Source organism: Erpetoichthys calabaricus, chromosome 11 (genome assembly GCF_900747795.2).
Source record: "Erpetoichthys calabaricus chromosome 11, fErpCal1.3, whole genome shotgun sequence".
Taxonomy (NCBI): Eukaryota; Metazoa; Chordata; class Cladistia; order Polypteriformes; family Polypteridae; genus Erpetoichthys; species Erpetoichthys calabaricus.
The window spans coordinates 120,783,337-120,810,785 of record NC_041404.2 but is presented as its reverse complement, the minus strand read 5'-3'; positions in this window follow the sequence as shown (position 1 = coordinate 120,810,785).

Sequence of the window (27,449 nt, the reverse complement as noted above, 5' to 3'; positions counted from 1 at the left end):
CACCAGACATTGAATACAAAAGAAAATCAGTAGCAAAACACTTTTACTTCTGTTGAATTTAATAGCTTATGCGAAACATAAATGTGACTAAATACGTTATTGTCAGTAAACATATAAATAATCTATTTCTCAGTGTTCTTTTCAGGAAGCAAGACTTTTCAAAAAAATTGTGCAGTGAAATCAATGAACAACCAATTTGGTTGTTAGCTCTCGCTGACACACAAGCCTGTGCCTACGGCTTAAGAAAAAATCAAACCTGTTGGTCTAAGCTGCTGGGAATGTCAAACTGCATGACTGCCCTTAACCCTCTAAAATTATGTAAATGTAATACAGTAATCCCTCCTCGATCGCGGGGTTTGCATTCCAGAACCCCCCGCAAAAGGTGAAAATCCGTGAAGTAGAAACCATATGTTTATATGGTTATTTTTATATTGTCATGCTTGGGTCACAGATTTGCACAAAAACACAGAAGGTTGTAGAGAGACAGGAACTTTATTCAAACACTGCAAACAAACATTTGTCTCTTTTTCAAAAGTATAAACTGTGCTCCATGACAAGACAGAGATGACAGTTCAGTCTCACAATTAAAAGAATGCAGACATATCTTCCTCTTCAAAGGAGTGGGCGTCAGGAGCAGAGAATGTCAGTGAGAGAGAGAGAAAAAAGCAAACAATCAAAAATCAATAGGGCTGTTTGGCTTTTAAGTATGCGAAGCACCGCCGGACAAAGCAGCTGCAAGGATGTACAATGTAAAGGTAGTCTTTCAGCATTTTTTAGAGGAGCGTCCGTATCCTGTAGGCCAGTGTGCGAACAGCCCCTCTGCTCACACCCCCTCTGTCAGGAGCAGAGAATGTCAGAGAGAGAGAGAGAGAGACAGAGAAAAACAAACAATCAAAAATCAATACGTGCCCTTCGAGCTTTTAAGTATGCAAAGCACCGTGCGGGAAGCATGTTGCTTGACAAAGCAGCTGCACAGAAGAGAGCAATGTGAAGGTAATCTTTCAACATTTTTAGACGAGTGTCCGTATCGTCTAGGGGTGCGAACAGCCCCCCTGCTCACACCCCGTCCGTCAGAAGCAGAGAATGTCAGAGCAAGAGAGAGAGAAAAGTAAACAATCAAAAATCAATACGTGCTGTTTGATCTTTTAAGTATGCGAAGCACAGTGCAGGAAGCATATCGCTTGACAAAGCAGCCATATGTAAGCCCAGCAAGGAAGAGAGCAATGTGAAGGTAATCTTTCAGTGTTTTTTGAGGAGCGGCCGTATCCTCTAGGGGTGCGAACAGCCCCCGTGCTCACAATATATTTGAGGAGTTTTATTTAATACGTAATACGCGCTCTGGTTGGGGAGCTTCTCAGCCATCTGCCAATAGCGTCCCTTATATGAAATCAACTGGGCAAACCAACTGAGGAAGCATGTACCAGAAATTAAAAGACCCATTGTCCGCAGAAATCCGTGAACCAGCAAAAAATCTGCACTATATATTTAAATATGCTTACATATAAAATCCGCGACAGAGTGAAGCCGCGAAAGTCGAAGCGCGATATAGCGAGGGATTACTGTATACAACCTATCTCTTGGCTTTGCTGAATTTTGTTTTGAAAACTACCTTGTGATGGCACTTGCTGGAAATGGCACTATAGACTACTTGATTAATTCAGAATGATCAGCAGTAGATCTGAAACTCTGAATTTTCACTTCCGTGGTCAACTGTTCAGTCCCTACTGGCTTCCTGCTTGACAGTGCTGCTCTTTCTGTCCGCACTTCACTCTGGTCAAATCTGCAGTTGTGTCCTTGGCTATCCCATAAAAGTGGTAATGAAGTGCCTGTTAGGGTTGCTCCTTCTTATGGTTGCAAATTGATGTGTTAGTGATGGAGGTGTACATAGAACTTCTATTATATACTGTATTCAGTTTTGCAGCTCTACGTGTCAGAATCATCTATTGATTATATTAATTTGATGTCGTTCTGAAAAATTTTCTACATTTTGTTTCATTGAAAATTTGAAATAGTCATAGTGTTAATGACATCATTCTCTGTTTGATGCTGCTTTTTGTATCCATTAAAACCCACTAATTCATTAAAACTACATAAATAACTAAGAACTTACCTTAAAGATTTTAATTCTTGTCTGAAGATACATGGAAGCAAAAGCAGCACTTTAGGGCTGAATGAACCATAACCTGAGCGCAATCTGTTGTACATTATACCGTTTAGTTTTTTCAGTGTGGCACAAACTACAATTCTGCCCTATCATTGCTATTTGGGACACAATCAGTCTGTTTGGGGACCACTGAAACTGTATGCCACAGTGTGATCCCAGGAGCTCTGACCTTCTGCAGTTCCCTTTCTAAACCCATACTGTGTTTATATCACTTAGGGGAGCCACCTTTTTTTGTGTATTTAATTATTTTAAATAATAATCTGCAGATAATATTAGTTCAGTCAATTTAGTCTTATATATGCTTACAAAGTTGTTTTCTCTTCCATTCATGTTTTTGTACTTTTGTACAAGGGTAATGCTGTATGAGCTGCTTGCATGCACACTGCCCTCTGTGTCTGACTTACTTGCATTGGGCAACTGAGTGGCTGTAGGATGAGTAAAAAAGGAAAATATAAAATTATACAAGTCGGAGTAACCGCTCTCAGGGTATAAGTGTGCCTATACTACACACTATCTATCTAAGTATCTTTGTCTCACTAAACTATGCTTTCTCCCTACTTTGTTTGTCTTACTTGACTATAACATTATTGTTGATTCCCTGTCAGTTTGATTAAATGCATCAGTACGAAAATTCTTATTACATTTACAAGTCCATGTGCACCACTGGAACATGCAAAATATGGAGGACTGATGAGGAAGGGTTCCACAACCCATTTTACGTGGATCTGCCAGAGATTGCTTTGTAATAATACTTGATCTGATTCAGTTGTAAAAAATATGTTTATATCTTCTTTGTCAATTGCATATCAGTGCAATATTGTAATCTTTTGGGCCTTAGATACTAACCATTATTTTTTTTTACTTTCTAAACAGTTCAGACTTACTTAGCTAAATGATTAAATGTTTTTTTTTTATTCACATCCATAGTTTATAGTAGATTCTGATCTGTGTCAAATACTTGCAAAAGTTCAATCAAGTCACTCATCTAAGCAGACAACTCTTTTCAACTATTCAGTAGACCACTTCTTACAATCTTTGAACCTCCTTACCACCAAAAATTAATTTTAAGCTCTAATAAAGAGTTTATGCATTGCAGTGTGACTATGGCAACCTCTCTGTGAAGTTGTTGCTTATGTGTTAAAATGACATTTGCAATCAAAATTGTCCAGAATTGCTTGTTTATTATTGCATCCATATTTGGTTGATAGACGTCATGGTTAAGAAATCTGAAAGTTCACCCACAGCTTCCTCTAGAGAATAATATGTTCCTTCTGACTTCCATGTTGCACAGAAAAGTTGATCTCATTATTGAAGCTTTTGCCAAATATGCCCAAACAATCAGGCCCTCTCTTAAAGTCACTGACAGCTCTTCCATCAGCCATGACACCACAACGAGCAAGAGTCTGCCCAGCACTTTTATATGTGACCAGAAGCATGATGGGAAGTTAATTACCTTAAAGCCCACACCTGTGGATGATCACCTACTTTCCATATAATTTGTATTTCTCATTTACTCAGGTCTTTATTATATTTTGTCACTTATCTATAAACTTCTTTTATTGTAGTTGTTTTTAGTCAAGGTTAGTTCATTGGTTAATTCTTAACTGGTTCCCCTGCAGCTGAACAGTAAAGTGCTCACCTGCCATCTTGCTACACCAGTCACTGGCATTGATAAATCCGGTCCATCCATCCATCCATTATCCAACCCGCTATATCCTAACTACAGGGTCACAGGGGTCTGCTTGAGCCAATCCCATCCAACACAGGGCACAAGGCAGGAAACAAACCCCGGGCAGGGCGCCAGCCCACCACAGTAAACCCGGTCATTGTATAAAATATGTAAACGAGCACAGACTCACTGTTACAGCTCTCTTAACCACCTAAAAAATGAGATTGTCTGTAAAGGGATTGTAATGAGAATACTGAGCACAGAAATGCCCTGCCAAGTTTTACCAGACAAATTAGTCTTTAAATAATTAAGAAAGCTCTCTCACATGTGCTGCCTTATGAACTATGCAAAGTATTAGTGTATCTTCAGTCATTACGATTCACAGCAGTGGAGTGTCCATGGTTGGAAATCACAAAGCTGAAGGCCCATTAAAGGCACAGACTGATACGTTTGCACTGAGCCAGGCCTCTGGAGTTCACTCTCAGTGACAGTCATAAATTGCCACTAATATGGCACAATTACAAGGCTCCAAAATGAAAAAAGTCAGACTGAAGTGAGCTCTCATCAGCATAGAGGTCAATCCCTGCAGGTTGCATGCAAGGAGGTTTGCTGGTAGTCCTGCAGCCATCCTTCCCGCTCTCCCTGGCTGGAAGACAGAGAATGTCACGTGAAGTGTCACCTGTCAGACTGGTGATCATTTATCTCTTGTTATTCATTTTATTTATATACAAATGTTGAAATGGAAAACTTCATAAGATGCAACTTCTCCTTGGGGAAGAGAAGGTAGATTACAATTTATTACCTTAGGAAAAAGAAGACAAATTACCATCCAGTTTAAGTGACATTCAGATAGAAATCCATACAGAGCTGTGTGGGTGTCAAGGAAAAGTTGTTGAAGACTTCTTTCTATTGCTTTCCTTCTTTTCACTCCCTTGCATTGCCATGTTGTGCCTTTTGTACTTAGAGTAGGTAGGAGTAGGTAGGGAAGCAGGGGCTCTTGTAACTTACAACAGCAATTCTCATGAAGAAGTCTGAAGTCCAGAAAATAAGCTGTGCTCTCAGAGTGTCTTTATAATATGCCAAGATGAGAGAAAGATTGCAGCATCACTGAATGCCTTAGTGGTCATGGGAGGTTCTCATGTGTAAATGGCTAGCATATCACGTTCGCAGTAATGAACAACTGAGTGACATGCACAGGCAGATGACTCCACAGAGGTAACCTAACGTCCAGAAATCATTTGTCTGTTTTAACGCCAGCATTTAGACTCACCACACATATGCAGACAAAAACTGGGCAGCATTTCTGTCATTGAACCCTGATTACTATTAATCTTTTTCTAATGCTCTCTGTGCTATTTGTGGCAAATGTTTTTTAATTTCCCCTTGAGGACAAATAAACTATATCTAATCTAATCTTGTAGTGGGGCCATATAGGAAGTTTAATTTTTGTGTACATATGTCCTATTGAGTGATTGTTAAGTGTGAATAACAACACTGGTCGCGCAGATTCCTGTTTGTAAATTGGGGTCTGTGTCTTTAAACACGTTTGCACAGATGCGGAGGGGCTTTTGGGATTTGTAGTTTGTGTTTTGAAGGCACTGTACAGTTAAAACCAGAAAAGAAGGATGTGGTGGGACTTTTGTGCCTGTTCCATTTACCGATTGACTCCATCAACAGCAGCATCTAAACTTTTTATTAAATGAGTATTCGTGGTGGAAAATATGGTGCATGGCGACCGGATTTAAGAATGACAGTGGGTTCATTTTCCTCTTAATCCAGTCCACCAATGCTCTTTGAGAAGAGGCGTGCCTCGGAAGATCATTCTTCTTCTGGACCCTGGTGGTAGGACTGTGTTTACTATCCAAGTTCAGGGAAAGCAGTTTATTAAAAGGGAGTTTTCCACCACATCTTTCCATCCTTTTCTCATTGTTTACATTTCTCGATCCATTTTCATCACCTACAGTAAAGTCTTTTTTCTGGACTGTAAATATTGTCGTATGAGGGTCTGTTCATAGTGTTTGTTCAGTACTTTTGCCATTATTTTTCATTACTGGGTTTGTAAGCACTTATTAAAGTAAATATGGAAGATTCATATATTTGTTTGTTGGATGTGTTTAATCTATACGGGCATTTCCTGGGGTGTCATTAATATCAGGATGGAAATACTGTAGGGCTTAGGCGATGGCCTGATTCTATCTGTCCCTAAAAAACATAGTGGCTTCTTTTCTTTTTAGAAGTCGGGGTTTCATGACAATCTAATCTAATCTAATCTAATGGTATTTTATTTTATCTTATTTTTTCCAATCTAATCTAATCTAGTCTAATCTAATCTAATCTAATCTAATCTAATCTAATCTAATCTAATCTAATCTAATCTAATCTAATCTAATCTAATGCTATTTTATCTTATTTTTTTCTAATCTAATCTATTTTAATCTAATCTAATCTAATCTAATGTTTCATTTATTTGTTTATGTTTTTAGGAGGACAAGTCAATTATTTTACTTAATTCAGCCTCTAGAACATTTTTAATAGTGTTAAAATTATTTTTCATATGATCGCAACACATTATTGTCCTATAAGTTTGCTTTTGAGTTGCTATGCAGGAGTAGATGGAGGAGTGTGGTGTGTGATGTCACAATGGCATCGGCTTAAAAGTTGGTGCTGCACATTTTCTGTTTATCCAAGAGTGGAAAAAAATACTTTAGACTGTGGCAAAAGTGTTGTCTTGATTCATTTTTCTTTATACTGATTTTGTGCTTTGAAATCATATACTGCATTTTTAGCTTCTGATTAGTGGCTTTGGTGAAAGATTTGTTTGATTAATAGTCTCTGGTCAAGCTCCCTCAAAGTTTGGAGATGTTTCATCTTTTGTCTAGCATAGACAGAACGCTGTCCAAATAGTCAACCTGTTTTATCTTCTTGTCATTTGCTACTATGTGATGGTTTTTGTAAGGTAGTATAAAAATTAAAGTTTGATATCATATTTCATTAAATTAATTATTCATTGAAAAAAAATATTTAAAGAATTAACAACAGCACAGTAGTGCAGTGTTTAGTGATCCTGCTTCACAGATCTTGGGCTCAAATCCTGTGCCCATCCATTTAAGCTGAACCTCTTCATTGCCAGGAGAGTAGCTTCTAGGGATTTCTCTTGGTGTTACATCCATACATATAAGGTAACAAAGTAAATACAATTACAATACTTTTACAACAGCACAGCATTCAATACATGATATCATCACAATAGTTGTATACAGTAGTAATGAATAATAATATATAAAGCACAAACATATAAAATAAACAAAAACAGTGCCATGTAAATCTTTATTAAATTAACATAGTTTAGACTGGATGGAAGAGTATGGAGATTAGGAAAGGACAGAGATAAATCAAAGACTGTGGTTAATAATCTATGACTGCAGTAGGAAGTAATCTATGAATGTGTCTAGTATTTCTTGCTGTTAGTTATCGGTAATGGTTCCATGATAGTAATAACTGAAAGAGATGGCTACCCGGACGAGTATAGTTTTTGATTATATTTCAGACATGTTTCCTGACAGGTCCACAACAGAGTTCAGTTTCAAGTCTGCAGTCCTTTCTGCTGTCTGAATGACACGGTGTATTTAATACAGGGTGATTAAAAAATATTCATCCAATTTCTAAATGATTTATTTCATTTGTAAATCATTACAGAGCAATGCAGTAAATTGTAAATTGTTTAGGTGAGCATAAAGTTTATTATGTAATTTTACAAGTTCTCAATATGACCTCCTCTAGCTGTACGGACAACATCAACGCGTTGATTGAGCATGTTGGGTGTCACTGTATTCATGGTTCGTTCAATGCAATTTTGGAGATCATCCAGTGTTGTTGGTAGTGGTGGCACATAATACAGAATCCTTAATGTACCCCCCAAAAAAAAAAAAAATCACACAGCGTGAGATCTGGTGATCTTGGGGCCAGAAGTGGAGTGCCAAATCGTGGGCTCCTTTATGGCCAATCCAGCAATGAGGGAGCTCATTGTTGTTGAGAAACTCAAACTTCTCCTCACAGACGGAAGGGAGCCATCTTCCTGTGACAGTCAAAAACTCTATGATCCCCTCTTTCAATTGGTATGTGATTGGTTTCTAGGTGCCTCACGGTTGTAAAAATATGGCGCTTTGAAATCAGATGAATCTTTTTGAATCACCCTGTATTATCAGTGAACACATGCATTGCCAAACCAGATTGTTATGGAGGAAGTGAGGATACTTTCAATAACAGCTATATAAAATCATACCAGAACCTTTTGCAATATGGAAAGGTTGACACAGAACAATCATACCTGAGCTTTTTTCATAAGAAGTTATGTTTTTCATCCCAGCTCAAATTGTAAGTGATAATCGTGCCAAGATATTTAAATATTCCACTCTATCGAATACTTATAAAGAGGACAGTAGAAAGTTGAGGAGTGTCTCCAAGAATCCACAACCATTTCCACTGTTTTCAGGGTATTCAAATTGAGAGGGCTGATGTTGCACCAATTGGCCAGCCAATCCATTTCACTCTTACATGACACCTCATCCCCTTCTGCGTTCAGGTGTCATTAGCAAACATCAACAGTTTTACAGATACTGTCATTGGAGGTGCAGTCATTCATGTAGGGAGAGAAAAATGAGAGAAGACGGAACACACTACTGAGGCAAGTCTATTCTCAGGGTCAGTGGCTCTGACTGATATTTGCTCCCTGATGTCTGTTCTCAGTAAGTTCAGGCTAATACAGACAGGTTTACCATGGAGAAGGTCTAGAATGATTTTGCTGAATACAGAAATGAAATCCACAGCTAAGACCTTGTCCTATGTGGCTAGTGAGTCTAAATGCAGCAAGATGCAGCTGAGAGCCATGTTTACTGCATCTTCAATTAACCTGTTGGCATGGTAAGCAAACTGTAAGTGGGTCAAGGAGAGAATCTGTGACAGGCATGTCTGTGTGGATTTTCCTACAAGTGCTCCATTTTTTTTCTCCCACATCCCCAAAAATGTGCAGGTTACCTGGCAACTGTAAATTGGCCCAAGTCTGAATATATGGGCCTGGCAATGGACCTGAGCATTGCCCAGAGCTCTTTCCTACTGTGTCCAGTGCTCCCAGATCCGCCTTTCAGCTAGAACTGGATTAAATGGGTTTGAAAATCTTTTGTTATGGAAAGTAAATTGAATGATTTACTGACAATCAAGAAACTTTAAAATCTTTCAAGTAGTCTCATCTTCTGGATCAATACCACTGCTTTCACTTTATGATATCCCGTCATCTGAACATATTAAATACCTGGCAAAAGGATGCCTCCCTGAGCTCCAGCCCTCCATCCTGTATTTGTCCTTCGTATGGCTCAGGAGGCACTAGTCAATAATGACAGCAAAGTGCTGTTCAGCTCATTAGTTCTCGCCTGGCTTCTAATGGAAAGACATTGTGAAAGAGTAAAGAGTGATCCCACCCAAATTGCATTTTGATTGATCTGACAAGACTGGCTAATCACTGCCTTTCACATGAAGGATAAAAAAGAACTCCCAATCAAAGAATGCCTAATGATAATAATACGAATAATGAAGTTTCATTCAGCGCTCCCACAGGCACTTAGGCCAAACGCAAAATGTTCTGCTGGAGGCGTCGGCATCGATGATCACATTCATGTTTGATGATTTATGGAAATCTTCTGTGAATGCAGCTTGTAGGAGCATTCACACAAGACAATATCTGTTACCAGATGTAGAAAAAGGAAATGCTTTTAATAGGGTCTACAGCATTTGTGAGTTCAAGTAAAAGTTTTCATTTATTTCAATCTGCTTTATTTTACTCATTATGGGTAGTCAGGTAGTGCAGTAGGTGCCCTGAAACTCCAAGCCTGGTCCCATTTCCCTCACTTTCCTTTATCCAAGGCAACTTATAACATTTGAGATACAATAGGTTATATTTCTTTTATTTTTCCAATTGGAGTACAGACAGGCAAAGTGACTTGCTCATCATCACATAGTGTTAGCAGTGGGATTTGAACCCACAACCACAACCTGATGGGTTCACATCACCAAAAGTTTATTTTATTGGCAACTGTATCAGCGCGTGCTCCTAACCTCCTCCTCCTCCTATAAATGGGCCAAGAATGACTGATTGTGCTCAGTTATGCACTAGTGTGTCATCCAGAGCTGCTGTCTGTTACACATCTCATTCCATCCTAATAGTCTCCGGCAACTCTGCAATAAAAAAGGAGGTTCAGAACACAGCTATTCATTATGTATGAATAATAATTAATTATTGACATCAAAGAGACTATTTGTTGCAGGACAAGAGCTGATTACTGTTATTTAAAAAAATGTTATGTACTGAAGAAGCTGTTTCACTTGCAGCAGATCACCTATTTGGCTAAAGCAAAATGTTATTTGGATAAGGCTTTCCATAAGGTGCAAGCCTCTTATTTTACTTGTTTTGCTATGTTCAAATGCCATCTCCCTGAGATGACTTACATTAGTAAAGCTGGTCAAAGCGTGAAAAGTCTGTAATGCTCACTGCTGTTATATTCTATAAATTGGTGTATTGCTGTCAGAAGAAAGGAACATCAAAGTGTCTGAATGACATCTAACAATCCTGCATTACATTTAGTACCTTACCCTGTACACTTCATTATAAAGTTTCTTATATTAATCATACAGCACTATTTGTATTACGTGTTGTTGCACTTCTGCTGGACAACTTCAGTACCTTGTAGCCATCCCTGTTAAGGGGTAAACTCAGAGATACGCAGGTACATGAGCATATGGTGCCCTGGATAATGAACTATCTGATGAGCAGACTGCAGTTTGTGAGACTCAAGGACTGTGTTTCTGAAACAGATGTGAGCAACACTGGAGCACCACAAGGAACATTATGTCTCCTTTTCTCTTCACGCTATACACCTCCAACTACAAATATAACACCAAATCATGTCACTTGCAGAAATTCTCAAATAATTCTGCACTTATGGGGTGCATTGTTAAGGAGGATGAGACAGAGTGTAGGAGTCAGGTGGAGATCTTTGTTTCTTGATGCAAAAATAATTATCTGCGTCATAACATCAGCAAAACCAAGGAACTGATTATTGACATTCACTGCATCAAAGAGCTTCCATGTCCAGTCACTATTCAGGGAGTGGATGTAGGGGTGATGTACGCCTACAAGTACTTGGGGGCCCACATTAATGACAGGTTTGGCTGGTCTCAGAACACAGACAAACAAAGGGCAGGGCAAGCTCTTTTCCTTATCAAACTGTGTTCCTTTAATATGGAAAGTGACATCCTTCATATATTCTACAATTCTCTGATGGCCAGTGCGATTTTCTATGTTATGGTGTTCTTGGGTGATAACAATACTTCAAGAAAAGTCCCACCAAATCAACAAGCTAATTAAAAGAACAGGCTCAGTTAGGGGACACACTTTGGACCCCATGGAGGTAGTAGCAAAGGAGAGAATTAAAACAAAACTAAGTGCCATTATGAACAATCGTGCAAATACTCTTTCTGTCATACTAACACTAAGGACCTTCAACTAAAGAATTATTCAGCACAAGAGTGCCAGGTCAGAAGATTTATTTTCTTTCTTTAAAATGTTTCTTCCTTTTTTGTCATTCTGTTATATGTTCAGAGTATAGTGTGTCTGTGTATTGTGATAAGCTGCCCGGACACAGACAGACGGACACCGTATTAAAGTCCACCACACGTTTATTAGCCATAATATTTACAGTAATAGTGCACAAAACCCAGTGCCGAAGCACCAATTACCCCTTCAAGTCCTGGCCACAATATAATGCCTTTCACAGTCTCTGGACCGCCTCCACTCCTCTCCAACACGCCTCGTCTTCTTCCTCCCGACTCTCGCTTCTGACTGGAGGGAGGCGGCCCCTTTTATGTGCCCCGGATGGGCTCCAGGTGCATCCTCAGGGCTTCCGTAGCCACACCCCTGTGTGCCTGCTGGAGCCCGCTGCACTCCGGCAAGGTCCTTGTTCCTCTCCTCGCACCAGGAGAACATGGCCATTGAAGGAACCGGTGACGAACCGCGAGGTGAATCGCTCACGCGGGGTTGTGCATGCGTCGCTCCCGCGGCGCGTGTGGGGGTGCCGCTGCTGCGCCGGGCCGCTCACAGAATATTTGTTAAATGCAGGTCCGCACCTTGTGCCAGGTGCAGCATCCTGCCGACTACGCCACTGTGATAAGCTGCCCGGACACAGACAGACGGACACCGTATTAAAGTCCACCACACGTTTATTAGCCATAATATTTACAGTAATAGTGCACAAAACCCAGTGCCGAAGCACCAATCACCCCTTCAAGTCCTGGCCACAATATAATGCCTTTCACAGTCTCTGGACCGCCTCCACTCCTCTCCAACACTCCAACACGCTTCGTCTTCTTCCTCCCGACTCTCGCTTCTGACTGGAGGGAGGCGGCCCCTTTTATGTGCCCCGGATGGGCTCCAGGTGCATCCTCAGGGCTTCCGTAGCCACACCCGTGTGGCGGAAGCTCCCATGGTGAAGCCGGAAGTCCACCGGGTGCCCTCAAGTCTCTTCCCCCCAGTACTTCCCGGTGTGGCGGAAGTACTGAGGGCCAACACTCCCAAGGCATTGGGGCGCCCCCTGGCGGTGATCACGAGCCCCTACAGGGTTGAGCTTCCAAGCTCCGTACCCGTGGTCCCCAAAGCCACCAGGGAGGACGCCCCCTCGTGTTCTGGAGGAGGCACAGGCCCTCCTCCACTCCTCCTGGGTGTCCCGGCCGGGCATGGATGCCCGCCGGGCACCACAGTATATATATATGTGTGTGTGTGTGTGCGTGTGTGTGTGTGTGTGTGTTTAGTTAAATAAAAGTTAATTTAAAGCCAAATTTCCCTAGGAACAAATAAAGCCCCCCCCCACCATATCTATCTATATATCTATCTATCTGTCTATCTATCTTCTCTTTCCATGACTATTTGTGCAGGGTTTGCATCTTTATCCCCATGCCTCCATGGGTTTTCCTATTGATACATCTAATATTTCACAGATATGGAGGTTAGGATGACTGGTGACTGAATGAGTTGCTGTGAGCAAGCAAGCAAGAGTGGGAGTGTTCACAAGTGTGCCCTGTTTTTGGTTCCTGCCTTGAGCACAACGCTTTCAGGATAGTTTCCAACTCCTTGTTACAGTAAAATTAGATAAAGCATAAGGATAATTGGTGCATAAGAAGGTAATGAGAGTTTCTCAAAGTCACAAAGGGAATCAAAAAATGAGTGGGAAATGAGCCAGTGAACTTGCGGTTAAATATCAAACACCTGAGCTACTGGAGCACAGTGCCTTGCTAATTTTAGCATACAAATGCCACTCCATGAGGCAGATGTTTTAGTGAGGAGCTTGTAAATCAATGCTTTTATTCCCCAAGAGAGAAAAGCAGACTCTAAAAATATTCCACCACTTAATATGTTGCTGTGTAGTTTTAGTTGCAAAATGAAAACCATGGGTGCCATCATTGTGACCTTCAGTATGTGCTAACTGACATCCAGAAAGAATAATTTTAAGTTATAATTTCCAATGTTTTCATGTGTACATGACATATTTCACAGACTCACATGAACTTTTGCAGTGCTATTTATTGTGTGGATATCTGTAACATTTGTAGGGAAGCTGGAAAAGTGACCCATTCTTCCTTTTTGTGAACATGAAGGCTGATATCCAGTTTGCCAAGCAAGCAGCCATTACCTCAAGAAGGGAAATCTAAACTCATGTGCAAGAAAGACTGATACTGTTCTCCATGAAGTTGCAGAGAAGACAGCAGATAGAAAGTGGGAAAGGCAAAGCATGCCATGGACAAGGGATCATGAAGCAAAGAAGAATACTCCATTTAAACTTGGGTCAACAACAAAGCAATAACTCCACACAACTTTGGACATCATCCATAAAGACTTGATATCGTAAAATTATTTATCTGTGCCAAGAAACATTAAAACTGTAAAATATCAACGAAAAGCCAGCCTATATGTTCTATGTTTGTTTGTCTAGTATGTCCGCATCCAGTCTTATATGTCAATATATACAGTCACACATGTGCACATGGGGGACAGTTTACAGGTTCAAATACTGATTTTCGTCAGCCAGAACTTAATCCTCTCTCCTCTTATTCCTCTGCAGTTCACCCAAAGGCACAGCCTGTTGTTGATATCACCACCGGTCCACCCACTGTTGACATCACTTCCAGCCAGCACTGATGACGTAATTTCCCGAACCCAGAAACCATCATACCGCCACATGTGTTTTCTTTATTTTTGCATATTTTGCAGTATATGGGGTGGTCATCCCCAAAACCTTTTTCGGCCTGTTGTCTGCTTTTTACCACAAGAAACTGTATATATTTATAATACTTCTATGATACTTTTGTTTACTGTATTAATTAATTGTATTATTCTATTCCTTAAAATAAGTGTGCCAGAATTACCTTAATGTATTCAAGTTTAAAGGCCAACCCAGCCACAGGGGATGCGAACCCAGCCACAGGGGATGCACAAACCAGTGTGTTTCTTTGTGCCGGTCCCAAGCCCAGATAAATGGGGAGGGTTACGTCCGGAAGGGCATCCAGTGTAAAATTTTGCCAAATTAATATGCAGACAACAATACATATTTCCATACCAGATCTGAAATTGGGCTACTGTTGGCCAAAGAAGAAGAAGGAGAAGAAGGGGAAGATGGGGGGGGGGGGGGGATTTAGGGGGTTGGTGGTGGACACACCTGTCTGCAGGCAGGAGGAGAGGAGGAAAGTAAAGAGAGTGGAACTGAGGGTAGGAACTTTGAATGTTGGCAGTATGACTGGTAAGGGGAGAGAGTTAGCAGATATGATGGAGAGAAGGAAGGTTGATATATTGTGCGTGCAAGAGACTAAATGGAAGGGGAGTAAGGCCAGGTGTATTGGAGGTGGATTCAAATTGTTCTGCCATCGTGTGGATGGGAGGAGAAATGGGGTAGGAGTTATTCTGAAGGAACAGTATGTCAAGAGTGTTTTGGAGGTGAAAAGAGTGTCAGGCAGAGTAATGATTATGAAGCTGGAAATTGGAGGTGTGATGATGAATGTTGTTAGTGCATATGCACCGCAAGTTGGGTGTGCAATGGGTGAGAAAGAAGATTTTTGGAGTGAGTTGGATGAAGTGATGAACAGTGTCCCTTCAGTTTCAATGGGCATGTTGGTGAAGGGAACAGTGGAGATGAGGAGGTGGTGGGTAGGTATGGTGTCAAGGAGAGGAATGAAGAAGGTCAGAGGATAGTGGATTTTGCCAAAAGGATGGACATGGCTGTAGTGAATATGTATTTTAAAAAGAGGGAGGAACATAGGGTTACGTACAAGAGAGGAGGAAGATGCACACAGGTAGATTACATCCTATGCAGAAGAGTTAATCTGAAGGAGATTGAAGACTGCAAAGTGGTGGCAGGGGAAAGTGTAGTTAAGCAGCATAGAATGGTGGTCTGTAGGATGACATTGGAGATCAAAAAGAGGAAGAGAGTGAGGGCAGAGCAAAGGATCAAATGGTGGAAGTTGAAAAAGGAAGACTGCAAGGTTGAGTTTAGGGAGGAGGTGAGACAGGCACTGGGTGGCAGTGAAGAGTTACCAGACAGCTGGGAAACTACAGCAGATGTAGTAAGGGTGACAGCAAGAAGGGTGCTTGGCATGACATCTGGAAAGAGGAAGGAGGAAAATGAAACCTGGTGGTGGAATGAGGAAATACAGGAGAGTGTACAGAGGAAAAGGATGGCAAAGAAGAAATGGGATAGTCAGAGAGATGCAGAAAGTAGACAAGAGTACAAGGAGATAAGGTGAAGAGAGAGGTGGCGAAGGCTAAAGAAAAGGCATATGATGAGTTGTATGAGAGGTTGGACACTAAGGAGGGAGAAAAGGACCTGTACCAATTGGCTAGACAAAGGGACCGAGCTGGGAAAGATGTGGAGCAGGTTAGGGTGATAAAGGATAAAGATGGATAAATGTGTTGAGCAGATGGAAAGAGTACTTTGAGAGGCTGATGAATGAAGAGAATGAGAGAGAGAAAAGGTTGGATGATGTGGAGATAGTGAATCAGGAAGTGCAATGGATTAGCAAGGAGGAAGTAAGGACAGCTATGAACAGGATGAAAAATGAAAGGCCATTGGTCCAGATGACATACCTATGGAAGCATGGAGGTGTTTAGGAGAGATGGCAGTGGAGTTTTTAACCAGATTGTTTAATGGAATCTTGGAAAGTGAGAGGATGCCTGAGGAGTGGAGAAGAAGTGTACTGGAGCCGCTATTTAAGAATAAGGGGGATGTGCAGGACTGCAGTAACTACAAGGGAATGAAATTGAGCCACAGCATGAAGATATGGGAAAGAGTAGTGGAAGCTAGGTTAAGAAGTGAGGTGATGATTAGCGAGCAGCAGTATGAAGTATGGATAGCAAAGTCTGGATAGATAGTCTTTAGAAGAAGATTACAACAAGTTAAAGAAGTCAAAGATGAATGTTCCAGGGTGGCATTGATTTAACTAACAATCAGAAGAAAATGGTTGCACATCTCTCACCCAATCTTGACATCGCTCGGTCTTCTTTCTTCCATCAGACAAGCTATATTTATTTAAAAATTTCACAAGGGATTCTAGAACATGTGATGTTACACACATTTGATTTTTCTGGCTGTCAATATGATGGATGTCCTCACTTAAACTGGTTGAGCTGTTAAAGTTTGTATGTTCACCTTCCTTTCTCAAGCTGTAAACCAATTTGGCAATTTCTTGTTCCAGGTGCCCATCTGTTTGTAGGTTAGAAAGTAATCAATACAGCCTTGGTCATCATCCTGGTCTTTTGCCTTGTTTGCAAAGATGTTTAAGGTGATACAATTCAGGAACAGAATATTCTTTGATGTTAAATTGCCCAGGCAAGTGTCCTTTATTTAAGTTCATCTTTGTTTGTCTTGAGCAAAATATAATGAAAATATTGGCACCTATTATTTTAAAAAATGCAGGTTTTGTACACCAGGACAGTATGGAATTTTTAATTAATATATAATCTTTAACAAATTATTAGAAGTATATACTTAAATGAAGTTGTAGCAATGAATTAATAAAACTTATGGAAAAGGACTGAAGGTAACTAAAGGGTTAACTAAATGTGGCTTAAAGCTTGAGCACCTGAGGTCTGCCTCCTCTTAGATAAAACATAAGCTTGATTTTCCAAGGTTAGAATGTGGTAAATGAGGATAAACTAAAGGGAAAGGCTAAACACCCCTCTTATGAAATGGTGCTAAGATTAATAGAACAGAACTCCATTAGCGAAGTGACATTCAGAGTAATGGGAGAGTCGACAGGAGTCAGAAAAAACTGGTGGCACTAGATGATTGGATGAAATAATAAAGCTATGCATATTAAGAGCCAGATGATGTGATTTATTAGATGAGGTAATGGTAATAGAAAATTATAAAATTAAATGAATTGTTGAATTGGTTGTTCACTCCATGAACCAAGACATTTGTGCGTATTTCTGTGCAAAAAATAATTGTTCTGCATTCTCATCTGGGTTCTGTGATTGCCTTCTTTGAAGACAGAGTAAAGTTTATTCCACAACAAAGGACATTTGCCTCACACAAGCTAGGTGTGTATATCTATCCATCATAAATGGATACCTGACTGGAACTAGTCTAGGATGGGACAAAGTGCAATTAAAACAAGTTATTTGTCAAGACAGCTACACCCTGACAACTTCTTGCCCACATTAAATAACAACAGGAAATAGGAGTTCTGAAGGTACAGTGTCCGAGATACATGTGTTTCAAGACATGACTTCCATTAAAAGATGCTTGTGTCTGAAGTGGAAGCCATTTATTATAAAATATTTCTACTTAAGAAAGATAGGGGAAGAATGACACATGCTATTTTATGCACACCAGTAACTGGACTTTCTGGACTTAACTTTCTGTGTTTTGCTTCAAGATTATTTCATTGAGCATTTGCTTACTATTTTGCAGAAAAATAAAATATATCAAAAAGTAACAAGAAAAAAAAGAATTAATGAAACTAAAAACTAACTAAAATAAATAGTGAATGAAATTTAAAATATTACGTAAAATTAAATGAGGTTCATGAAATTAACATGAAAAATGTAGTGTATGAAATTATCAAGAAATCTTAATACATAATTCGCCTGCCTCCTCACTCACTCACTCACGTCCGTCCGAAGCCGAATGTGCAGTCGCCTTCTGCGCACATCCGAAGCCGAATGCGCAGTCGCCTTCTGCGCAGCTGCCCGAAAAACCTTATGAGACCGACATCCAACCCCAACATCGCGGCAGGCGGCGGATTTACGGCTGCAAAAATTCAAAGAGAAAGGCGACTTCGATTAAAGCTCTAGAGGCCTGAAAGGCGATTTCGACTACAGCTCGAGGCCTAATTACGCATTCTGATTCAATTTCGCATTCATTCAATACACCTATATCAGGTTTGTGGTGCTTATACTTATTACTATTCCATATTGTACTGGAACATTCATCATTCAATATTATATTATAGGCCTGGAAAATTCATCAACTAACAGTACAAGCCTCTACAGTAATGAGTAAAGCGGACTACAATCATTACAAAACAACTTCTTCGTTACTTATCATTTGTTCTTCATGCACTGCTGACACAAACTCGTGCCCGTTTCATCTTACGTTGTCGAAACGGGCTCTTTGTCTAGTTAATAAATAAAATAAATGTTAAAATTTAGTTCACAAAACTTTAAAAAGCAAATATTTGAAAAATGAAAAAGTGAGTCCTTGATGCTAACATCAAAAATGTGTGTGTGATATATCAAATACACCAGTGAACTATATCTGAAGAGATAAATGTAGTCCACAACATTAATGTCATCTTGAAAAAAGAAATGCTGCTTGCCTTCTGGATCTACAGAAGCCCATTTCACATATATAGTTTGATGTCAGAAATGGTTTATAGTCCATAAGCAGCTTTTTAAATCCAGATTTCTGTGAGCTCCAGTGTGGTGCCAGAGCTGCGCATTAAGGTGAGGGCTGAGTAGACAGCTCAGCTGACGTCACCAGAAAACACTTTGCTTGCAGTGTTCAGAGCAGTTTCTGCACAGTCAAGTCCAGGGGTCAGATTGTTGTGCATTCACAACTTTCCATGAGAAAGTTGGGATTTAAAAAAGAAAACCTGACTTGAGAATTTGTATATATTTATGGCAACTCTGACCAATCCATACACAAGATTTCAGAGAAACTGGGAAATGACAACACCCTTGATCAAGTAGGGAAATGCAGCCAAACCAGCTTAATGACAATTCACTCGTATAATAATTCATATCACTGAGTCATTATTATAATGTGAGTTGCCATGACAAATATATTTAACCTTAAAAGGGATTAATATGATGTACAGACTCTATTTTAGTTCCCTTTAAGAGGGCCAATTCTGCATATTTGCACTATAAAGATTTTTTTTCACCAGCATATATCAACTACTTATTGTCACTAATCAGTGAACTGGCTGACAGTTTAGGAATATCTCAGCCAAGCTTCACTCTAATATGCCCGCTGTGCTACAAGTCAATAACTAATCAATGAGTTGCTGCATTCAGTTTTTGTATGGTGTTGGTGTAAACACATAAAATATCATGTTTTTGCCAACATAAAAAAATGTATTTTGCATCAGTGACTGGTTTTCCTAACATAATCAGAGCACCCAACTGCAATAAGGGCACCTAGTGAGAATGAAGCTGGATTTGTTAATTGTAAGCAGTACCATTCTGTTAACATACCACATCTGTGATGTCAAAATGAGACTGGCAGACTTTGTGGCATGGTGGTTTGGGTCAACCCATGATTAATTTATTTTGAGATAAAATAGCTATAGCAGACGTGATGGTAGTGTACATGATGGCTGGCATGTTGACAAGGTCAGTTCTGCCATTTTGGTGAACTAGGGGGTAACCTAAAGTGGCCAGTTTTCAGGGGGTGTTAGACATAGACATCTGCCACTGCAAAGTAAGACGCATGGGATGTTAGGGTAATGCATACATTATTTCAGAGAAGAGGATCCCAAGAGAAAGTTACAAAAAAGAACAACTTACTATATAAATTGGATTGTCCACCAGAAACATGTTGTGTGTGTGCTTGCACTCACACACATGTGAGGCTTCCATGTAATTTAATACAAGCCTTGCAAGGAAGGAGTGTAGCAGGTAAGTCAGCCACAACTGGAGGAAGGAAGCAGCGCAATGTGGGATGCTGATCATTTTCTTATTTCATTCAATGTTAAACTTGCACTTTCCAATACTAAGCTTTCCCATCTCATGTCTTTCAGTAATATTAAGAATATTAACTTAGACTCTCTTTCCTCTAGTATTGATTCCCTTATGGAATAATTTATTCACTCCTGAAGAACTAGTCTTACACTATAACACTGGGCTTAATGGTATTCTTAACTCTCTTGCTCCATTAAAAACTAGATCTGTTTCTTTCTCCTTTTCTGCCCCCGGTTCACGCCCAAACTTCGGGTTTTGAAAGCCAAAGGCTGGCAACTTGAATGGTTGTATAAAAAAACTAGACTCTTTGTTCACAAAGAAATGTACAAAAACCATATATTTTATTACAAGGACTGTATTGTCCAGACTAAATCTAACTATTGTACTCACATTATTTCTTCCAATGAAGGCAACACCAAGTCATTGTTTTCACTGCTTAATAATATCACACAACCCCCAAATTCTTTACCTTCTCACCTTTACTCAACTGATTTTTGCAATTCCCTTATGTCCATTTTTAATGAAAAAATCCAGAAGATTCACCAGTCTCTTGGTACGGATTCCTCCAGTACTTCATTTGAATTTCACCCACAAACTCACTTATTTTCCTCTTTTCAGCTTTGTACTTTCTCAGAAATCTCAGATCTTGTCTGTAAATCTAAGCCATCCACCTCTCAACTGGACCCCCTCCCTACAGTTCTGGTCAAAGCCTGCCTCCCCTCTCTGGTCCCTCTTATTTCTGCTATAATCCACTCTTCTCTCACTACTGGTACTGTTCCTTCATCTTTAAAACTACTGCAATAACCCCCATACTGAAAAAACCTGGTGCCGATCCGACTAATTTCAGTAATTTTCATCCTATTTCTAATCTACCCTTCATTTCCAAAATTCTTAAAAAAATAGTAGGTATTCAACTTCATTCTCATTAATCTCACAATAATCTGTATGAACAGTTCCAGTCTGGTTTTCGTCCCCTCCACAGTACAGAAACGGCACTTATAAAAATTACTAACGACCTCCTTATGGCAGCTGATTCTGGTTTAATTACTATTCTCATCCTCCTTGATCGGAGTGCAGCCTTTGACACTATTGTCACATTACTCTTCTCAATAGATTATCTTCGATTGGCATTACCCACACACCACTAGATTGGTTCAGATCCTACCTCTCAGGCCACACTCAGTTTGTTCAGCTTAAATCTTTCACATCTCAACCCACCGCTGTTACTTCAGGTGTGCCCCAGGGCTCTGTCCTGGGGCCCCTCCTTTTCATTATTTACCTCCTTCCCCTTGGTAATATCTTTCGTAAATATAACATTATAGCTTCCACTGTTATGCTGATGACACCCAGCTCTATCTCACTAGCAAACCTACTGTTTCCTTTCCACCCTCTTCGCTTATTGATTGCATAGCAAAAAATTAAATCCTGGTTTTCTTCAAATTTTCTTAAATTAAATAGTGACAAAACTGAGGTTATCCTCACTGGTACAAAATCAACATTATCCAAAACTGATCATTTTTCCTTTGTTATTGATAATCCCTCTGTCTCCCCTTCACCACAGGTTAAGAGTCTGGGTGTCATCCTTGATAGTACTTTATCCTTTCAGTCCCACATCAATAACATCTCCCGGTCTGCATATTTCCACTTGCATAACATTAATCGTATTCACCCCTCCCTCACTCCCAACACCACTGCTATCCTTGTTCATAGCCTTGTCACTTCTTGTCTGGATTATTGTAATTCCTTTTTCTTTGGTCTTCCTCACAAATCTCTTTATAAGGTTCAACTGATCCAGAATTCAGCTGCCCGCATCATTACTAGAACCCCCTCTATTCACCAAATCACTCCTGTTTTGCAGCAGCTTCACTGGCTTCCAATTAAGTTCCGCATTCAATTCAAAATTCTTCGGTTAACCTTTAAGGCTATCCACAACCTTGCCCCTCCATATCTGTCTGACCTTCTCCATGTTGCCATTCCCTCCCGTACCCTTAGATTCTCTTCCACCATCCACTTGACTGTCCCCTTCATCCGTCTTACCACTATGGGGAGCAGAGCATTCAGTTGCTCTGCTCCCCAGCTCTGGAACTCACTACCATCTGAGCTTAGAAATATTGAATCATTTTCACTTTTCAAATCTAAACTTAAAACTCATTTGTTTAAGACTGCTTTTTCTCTTTGACTACAATTTCTCTGTCTGATTTTAAATTTTGAATTTTAGTTTTGTTTATAATGTGTGTTTTATCTATTGTTTGGTGTCCTTGAGTGTTTACAAAGGCGACTACAAATAAATAAAATGTATTATTATTATTATTGGTTGGAAGTTACGCTCCCCAGTATAAAAGGCAAGTCACTTCCTGCCCACAGGGATCGTCTTTTGACTCAGTCATGGTGGTGAGTGAGAGTTTGGTCTAGCTTAACCTTCAAAGTACATCAAGCATAGTGGCTTGTGCCTTACTTTGTATATATTTTCATTTTTTATATACATATAAATTTCTCATAGTTTTAGTGTAATTTTGGTGGAGATATTTATATGATATGGGTTTGTGGTCTTTTTGAATATGCACTGATTATTCTCTTTGTAAATATTTTTGGTGGATTATAAAATTGGAAGGACTGTGTGTGTTTTTGTGTAGAATCTTCTTGATTGCATTTTTTATTTAGGAAGAGTTCTAGTTTTTTGTGTATATACATTTATTGTCTTTGCTTCTTTTTCATTTTGGGGACCTGCAATATTCACTGTAAATATTATACAGTTTCACTACTTTTTGGGACATTGCTTCTTTGTGTTTTGTGTGTTAGTTGTGTGAGGACTATGTAAAAAAAGCTTGCCCTAAACTGTAAATAAATATTTACTTGTCTTTTTGCAATACTATTTTTTTTGTGTCTGTGTCTCCCTATCTAACACCTCTCACTTTTGATCCTGATCAGTCCCGAACTACAAGATGAAGTCTGGTGCCATTCTTTCCAGTACACGGGGTATCACAATGGTTTTTTTGACTCCCTTAGCACAGAGGAGATACACCACAGTGCTACACATCCTCTTTCGTGCTCAGTTGTGCAACACAGCATTGGACTCAATGCATCACGAGGGAGGCAGCCAGCCAATGAAGTTCTGTAGCATTGTAATTACATATGTTTATTACTATAGCCCATGTTTATTACTATAGCCCATTTATTGTTGTTTTACAGTGGCAACCATATAAGCTCACCAGTATGTACAGTATATGTATGGTGAACTTGATGAAGGATTTCGACCACAGGGTGGCATGAAGAAATGCTGGAAGGATTACTTGAAGTGTTCTCTCAAGGCTCCATTCCACATTGGCAGCTCAAAACACTAGCTGGGGAACGCACACTTTGAAGAGGTCTGTCACTTCAAACAACAATGGATCCAACAAGAAGAAAAAGGAATGGCAAGACATCAATATTGACACCAACTCACTATGCTTGGGGGGCAAGTCCCCTGTCCATTGTACTCTTTAGTGAACTGGGCTGTTCTCTCCCCAGTGTACATAGAGGAGGGGGAGTGACAGAGATGGACAAATGGATGGATAACTTCATTACCTGACTGACAAACAGCCATTTCTGACTTCAATAATCTGACAAACCAATTGCACACCTCATATCACAAGAGCACGAGGGTCTTTTCCATTTGAAGACTGACAATTATGTAATAAATTAATTCTACACTCTAGCCTGGTTGGTTTGTACAGTACAGAGTAATGGGGATTGTGGAAGAGATGTGAAAAAGAGACTGTAGGCAGGGTGGAATGGGTGGAGAACAGTGTCAGGAGTAATTTGTGACAGACGGGTATCAGCAAGAGTGAAAGGGAAGGTCTACAGGACGGTAGTGAGACCAGCTATGTTATATGGGTTGGAGACGGTGGCACTGACCAGAAAGCAAGAGACAGAGCTGGAGGTAGCAGAGTTAAAGATGCTAAGATTTGCACTGGGTGTGACGAGGATGGATAGGATTAGAAATGAGGACATCAGAGGGTCAGCTCAAGTTGGACGGTTGGGAGACAAAGTCAGAGAGGCAAGATTGCGTTGGTTTGGACATGTGCAGAGGAGAGATGCTGGGTACATTGGGAGAAGGATGCTAAGGATAGAGCTGCCAGGGAAGAGGAAAAGAGGAAGGCCTAAGCAAAGGTTTATGGATGTGGTGAGAGAGGACATGCAGGTGATAGGTGTAACAGAACAAGATGCAGAGGACAGAAAGATAAGGAAGAAGATGGTCTACTGTGGCAACCCCTAATGGGAGCAGCTGAAAGAAGAAGAAGAAGAGCCTGGTTGGTTTGTCTAGTGTCATCTCAGAAGTACTATTATGTGCAAGAGCTTGCTTAAATAAATAAATTCTATTTAATCATGGGCTTGGGTGGATTTTTTAGGACATGGTTGGACATTATACATAGGGTCTACACAATTCATTTACATTAGGGCAACTTAATTCAAGTAAATAGAAATAGGTGTCATAAATGTATTAAGTAACTCCAACAATTTATTATATTCAATAAACTCTTGTAATAATGAGAGACAACCATGCTGGATCCATACAATTATTTTATATGAGAAATACTAAATTCAATTAAATGAGAAAATATATTTTATAGTTATATAGATCAAGCAAGTTATTTTTTTCAATGAGTCAGTGTTATAAATATTTCACTTTTGAAACTTTCAGACATGTGTTTATGGTAAGTTGCAGCAGTCAAACCTCAACAAATCACGAACAGTCAGACACTGAGGATTTGATTATGACAGAGTCTGAATCATGGCTCAAAAATGAATCAGTTTGACAATGAAGTATATTCCTTTTCCTTTGAGTACAAGCAGTCTTATATGTGTTGTGGTCAGTAATTCAGGAAATAAACAATGAGATGTTTCATATTGGAGAATCTGCTTGCTGGACAAATAACTCAATTGAACTCAACTTCAATTGAAAACGTTTTAAAGGAGCATGAATTCATATCTGAGAATTGTACTAAAGATTACTTGGTATCAAATCACCTAACACATTCTACACACACAGCACAAAAATTATTATTTTATAAAGAAAACCATACAGTTATTGAGCCTGTTTAATACATTTTCTATACATATAAAAGAACCCAAACTTTTATTTGCATTCTGCAAGCAAACGTTTAAAAAGAGAGTTAGGAAAGAAATAGGAATAAATAATCTTGTCATATAATTTGTACTTCAAATAAAACCAGTGTTACTGTAAGTTAGTGTGTTGTTGATTTTGAGATTTGTAATCATTTGTTATTTTTACTGGGTTACACCATTTTACCTGTGAAATATAGCTCCATATTATAATCAATCTACTTTGCTGTGTAAGACTAAACATAACAGTTTTAAAACTCATAGGTATGATTGGGTTGTGCAGCCACTGCTAACAGATTCTAAACACCTAGAAACAGTCTTAAATCTAATGTTACAGGTATGTTGCTTTGTCACTAGGGGATACTGCAGCTCTCCAAACTCACAACACACAGGCTCGGACACAAGTTCCAATGAAGCAAAAGGTTTTTACTATGTGAAACCCTTACTAGTAAAGTTTCCCACGCCACAATGACAACTCTGTTTTTAAGCAACTCTCTGTCAACTCTTCCTTTGCTCCCCTCAGCAAGCTTTGTACTCCTCCTCCTCTTCCCAGCTGTGGCTCTCCAAACTGCAGTAAGCTGCTCCTTTTATGTAAGACCCTTGAGTACTTCCAACATCCTGAAACCATGGCTTCTGGGTGGAGCTTAATAAAGCGGGGTTTGCTAGTCTCCTCAGCGCCACCTGGCACTGCCCACGGAACCCAACAGGGCTGAGCCAATGAACTGCAGTTCCCAATGTGCCCTGTGGGAATCAGAAGTGGTGCTGTAACCCTGGGAGGCTGCCATCTAGCACATTGGGGGAGACAATTCCCTAAGCAACAACAACAACAACAACATTTATTTATTATATATTTTTATTTTATTAATTTTCATTGTAATCATTCCATACAAACAGATCCATTTATAACCCAACAAATTTGAAAACAAATCAAACCCCATCCCTGAGAAGGAGAGCTTAGCTAAAGGAAAATTTCTTTAAGCTTTTTAATAAGGCAACATTAGACAAAAGAAGGGGAGAAGTAAATATCTATATAAATAAGAGATGGAGAAGGGAGTTAAATACAATAATAGTTAATTCTCTTATTCTAAAATAATATTGATTAAATCCTGCCAAGTTTTGAAAAAATTTTGTACAGATCCTCTAACTGAAAATTTGATTTTTTCCAATTTCAAATAATATAAAACATCAGTTTCCCACTGACTTATAAGAGGAGAATTAGGATTCTTCCAATTTAACAAAATAAGTCTGCGTGCCAAGAGTGTAGTGAATGCAATCACCGTTTGTTTGTCCTTCTCCAATTCAAGTCCATCTGGAAGGACACCAAACACAGCTGTTAGTGGGTTAGGAGGGATTGTGATACTAAGGCTGTCTGAGAGGCACTTAAAAATTTTTGTCCAAAATGATGTTAGTTTGGTGCAGGCCCAGAACATGTGACCCAGTGAGGCAGGAGCTTGGTTGCAGCGCTCGCAGGTTGGATCCTGGCCTGGAAACATTTTGGACAGTTTTAAGCGAGACAGATGAGCTCGATATATAATTTTTAGTTGAATAATTCTATGCTTTGCGCATATAGAACTCGAGTGAATTCTCTGCTTTGCTACCTTCCACTCCTTTTCTGATATATTGATTAAGAGATCTTCTTCCCAATGTCCTCTTGGATCTTTGAAAGGTAGGGACTCTAATAAGATTTTATATATTGCGGAAATAGTGTTTGTTTCCTCGGAATTGAGCAGTATTTTTTCCAGCATTGTGGAGGGTGCAAGGTGGGGGAAATCGGGCAATTTCTGTTTAACAAAATTTCTAATTTGAAGATAGTAAAAGAAATGTGTAGCTGGGAGGTTAAATTTTGAACGTAATTGTTCAAAAGATGTAAATATGTTGTCTATATAAAGATCTCTGAGCATTTTAATCCCAAAACTTTTCCAGGTATTAAAAACTGGATATACTTGCGAAGGTTGAAAGAGGTGGTTCCCTTGCAAAGGTGCCACTGATAAAAGATTTTCCATCTTAAAATGCTTCCTAATTTGGTTCCATATTCTGAGTGAGTAAAGCACAATTGGGTTATTAGTATATTTGCGATAACTTTCATTTATTGGAGAGCAAAGCAGGGAATATAAAGAAGTACTACAGGATTTTACTTCTATTGCAGACCAAGCCTGTGTATGTGCATTTATTTGTGTCCAGGTTTTTATGGCTTGTATGTTTGCTGCCCAGTAATAAAACTGAAAATTAGGTAA